Below are 4,458 nucleotides of genomic sequence, written 5' to 3' on the forward strand. Positions count from 1 at the left end.
TCATGAATCACTGAATAAAATCAGATCTTTAAAATTTACTCAGTTGAATTTTGTTTTTAAACATTTCCGCTGTAGCTTGGGCTGACATGGTAGGGGTGTCCATGGGATCGCAGAACCAGGGAGCACTGGACAGAACGGATGCAGGTTGGCGGCAAATAAGGGGAGGGGGAGGACTGCACTGGGAGACACAACCAGGAGGAAACACAGAAGGTTTATACCATGTGCACGGAGACCTGGTTAAACAGTTCTCAAAGCCAGAAATACTTCCTAGCACCTGCTGTATGGGAGGTACCATGTGTCTTTAGTTTTCAGCTGAAATATCATGACTTCAGAGGCTTTTTCTAACCCTCCAGTCTAAGGAACGCCCCCCAGTGTTCTCTCTTTGGGTACCATCTTCCTTGTTCCTCTGCAATTCCTATCACCTTGTATAAATTTATCTTTCCTTGTGGAAAATGGCCATTCCCGGTTACGAGTTTAAGGTTCACCACCCACAGAGGACTCTGTCAGGAAAAAGATCTTATTCGTTTTGTTCACAAATGCATTTCTTTTTTTTTCTTTTTTTTTTTTTTTAAAGATTTTATTTATTTATTTGACAGAGAGAGACACAGCGAGAGAGGGAACATAAGCAGGGGGAGTGGGAGAGGGAGAAGCAGGCTTCCCGCCGAGCAGGGAGCCCGATGCGGGGCTCGATCCCAGGACCTGGGATCATGACCTGAGCCGAAGGCAGACGCTTAACGACTGAGCCACCCAGGCGCCCCACAAATGCATTTCTAGAGAGAGTAACAGGACCTGTCCGCAGATAGGCATATCTGCAGTGACTACCAGACGAATGAAGGAGTGAGTGAACTAGACCCCGGATGTATAGAATACACTGGCCTTGCCTTCAAGGGCATGCGTGCGTGCCAGGGAGACGCGGCACACGTGCGTGCCAGGGAGACGCGGCACACGTGCATGGAATTAAGCCACTACATAATGCAGCACATGACGTAAGTCCTACAGAGAGGAAAGCCACCAAGGGTTCAGAAATGGCCATATTCGTCAGGCCACAAGGAAGATACGAGACTTTAAGACGGTCCTCGAAGTATAGATAAGATTTACAAATCCTTGCTCTGGCCATTTTCTGTTCAGAAAAGGACAATTCAGCTTTGTCGACTACATAGTCAGAGACTCTCCCGTGTCACAGGCTAGAAACAAGGGCAATTGCGGTTTTAGCTAAAGTGTGCTGAGAGTGCATTTCTACTGGCTGACTCTACTGCACTGGTAAGGCATCTTCCGCGGGCTTTGAAGGGCATACGCTTCTTGTTGCCTGGAAACAAGCTTTTTGAACCCTTGAGGGGGGCTCATGGATCATGGTCAATAATAGAGCGATAAGCAAAGGCCCCAACCCTAATGATTACCTGGTTTTTAGAATGCATTATTAATGCACACGTACAACAGGGAATTTCTCATACAACATGCTTTTAAAAAGTCTCTCTATATAAACAATTAATATCAATAAATAATTTTAAACTGCAAAGTTTTAAGATCTTTAAAGTCTCTCATTTTATTTATAAGTAGTTAATGACAAGAATAAAGAGCCAACAGAAATATCATGACTCTAGTCAAGAGGGTATAAACATTTTTGCAAAAATCTAGCATTACAATCTCAGACATGTACTATGGTCAGGGATTAGAGGGACAGAGTGCTTTGTAGCTTTCTTCCTAGTTACAAGATAAATCACACATTGAATTATGATGATAGTCATGGTGCAACTCAGGTGATAGCCTTGGGGAAGGCAAAGGTTAGAACGGTGCGTTCTTCTGCTTAAAGAAGCAGCTTGACCCATGAACAAACCTTATAGCTAATAATCCTGGGGTGGGAGTGGGTCATCTCATCTAATTTAAACTTGACTGTTTATTACCGAAATGTATCCCCTACTCCCCAAACTTGCCCATCCCAAGCTTTTTAGGTGAGGGCTATGAAGAAGGTTATATGTCCTTGGGATAATTATTTTGAGTACCTACTTAGCACAGGCCTCAATAGGTTCTTGACGATTCCACATCACAGATGTGTAGATAAACATCTTCCAAATCAGCAGGAGGAAACGGCAAGTCATATCACGTGTACATGCTGCAGTTCAATTTGCTCGACTAAATTTAATATTCCTTCTTTGACTTCTTGGCTTCCTTTCCCGCTGCACTTGTTGGCCCTGATGACTTTCCACTAGAGGGCTCTCCCTCCCCTGATAATTGAGATGGTATCAGTCAAGCCTCTCCTTCGAGGTCAATAACCAGTAACTTCAGGGCTAGGGTGACCCTAGAGATTTAGGCTGAATGGGTTTTGTACAAAAGGACATCTAAGGACATATTCATTTACACACTGAAAACTGTATTACACTGTGACAGTCTTTTCTACTCCACCTGCAATATTTTTTAACAATTCACTCATAATTTGCTTTTTTAAAAAACCCCAAGAAGTCTTGTTACTGTGGTTACAAGGGTACAGAAACAGAAAAGAGAAGATTTCCAGATATTCACTCGTTCTTTTATTCTATGCAAATCCTGGTTACTAGCAACGTCACTAAAAGTATAATCAACAGAGAAAAAGCCACTCCTGGACACTTTTCCTGTGGTAATATATCCACTAAATGTGCCTCCCTCACGGTGCGCGCACAAGTGCGTGCGCAAACACACACACACGCACACACACACACACACACTCAGCAAACCAAAACATTACTTCAACGTTTGTTCTTGTTCTTCCTCCACATTGCTATTGAGTGTGACAATCTGTTGAGTCCCACATAAACCTTTTGTGGACTCAGTTCCCCCATAGTGAGCTCCAAATGGAATAGCTTGGATCCCAAAAAGATGCAAAGTAGCAGAAGAGCAATGCAAATGAACCCACCCTGAGCCATCCAAAGGCTGAAGAACTGAAGTGAACCAGTAAGATCACAAAGACAAAAACTGACTGACAGTTCTAACAGAGCCAAGGGTGGTGAAGTGTCTGTTCTCCCATCCTGATAAATCAGAAAAGCTTTCGCATGTCCCTTTGTCATCCCAGCAAATGAGCTGATCCGGTTTCGGTGTGGTTGGGGGTGGGGGGCGGGGAATGGCAGTCCAGCCCAGAAACGCATGTCCTGCTGTTTGTCACGCTGCCACTATATGCCATTCCTGCATCTGATTCATACTGATTTCTGTGAGAAACATTAATAAAAAAAAATCCAGCCGGTTAATCCAAATCTAGCAGGTTGTTTGTCTCAAGGATGATCTAAACCCTACCATCTTCATACAATTTCAGCTTTGCAGCTTCTGAAAGGTACATTCTCCAATGTGGCTGTTAAACCTAAAATTAATTATCAGGTTTCCAGGCACACAGCTTGCTCATTCCCTTGGCCCGCAGCCCACTCCTGCCTTCCACACTTGGGGGCAGACAGCTCTCAGCAGCCAGGGTACTTGGATTTCAGGACCAAACCTGAGTCCCCAGGCCTGCCTGAATAGCACTGCCTCCCCCTGCCACTACCAGCTTGCGGGAGGAGAACACCGGGAGCCTGGGATATGAAACACAGACAGGAAGTATTTTCAGAGAAAACTGACACAATGTTCCCTACACCCCAAATGTGCTTAAGTGAGGCTGTTCCAGAATGAAGGGTACTGGGGTCTAACAGTGTTAGGTCTCATTTTCAGAAATCCAACTATTCAATTAAAATCCACAGCAAAAAGAACAGACCCTATAACCTCCTTTTCTATAGCCTGGTTTCCTGAACAACTGCACACAGACCGTGACGTTCCCTTGAGAACCCAGCCGCCTCCCACAGAGCCACTTCCTTTACCAGGAGGGTGAAAGCAGCACAACGGGCCCAAAATGGAGCCACCTGCCCCTCCAAGACAGCAAACCAAGACTTAATTTTAGTTTCAGCCCCTCCCGGGAATGTGACCTTTACCCAGTCAATCTGGGTTGACCCCACCAGCACTAGTGAGATAATTTGTGTGACTGACCCCTGCCCTTCACCTTGTCTGAAATACTCCTTTCTTTTATGACTTCCCTCTCCCACCCACTTTCTGCCTTTATTTATTTATTTTTTAAGATTTTATTTATCTATTTGAGAGAGAACACGAGCAGGAGGAGGGGCAGAAGGAGAAGCAAGGTCCCTGCTGAGCAGGGAGCCCAGTGTGGGGCTCGATCCCAGGACCCTGAGATCATGACCTCAACCGAAGGCAGGCACTTAACCCACTGAGCCACCCAGGCGCGCCCCGCCCCTTTCTGCCTTTTTTTTTTTTTTTTTAAGATTTTATTTATTTGCGAGAGAGAAAATGAGAGACAGCGAGCATGAGAGGGAGGAGGGACCCCTTTCTGCTTTTAAAAACCTTCCATTTGGGGCGCCTGGGTGGCTCAGTGGGTTAAGCGTCTGCCTTCGGCTGGGGTCATGATCCCAGGGTCCTGGGATTGAGCCCCGCGTCAGGCTCCCTGCTCAGCAG

The sequence above is a fragment of the Phoca vitulina genome, unplaced genomic scaffold (genome assembly GCF_004348235.1).
Source record: "Phoca vitulina isolate PV1807 unplaced genomic scaffold, GSC_HSeal_1.0 scaffold4, whole genome shotgun sequence".
Lineage (NCBI taxonomy): Eukaryota > Metazoa > Chordata > Mammalia > Carnivora > Phocidae > Phoca > Phoca vitulina.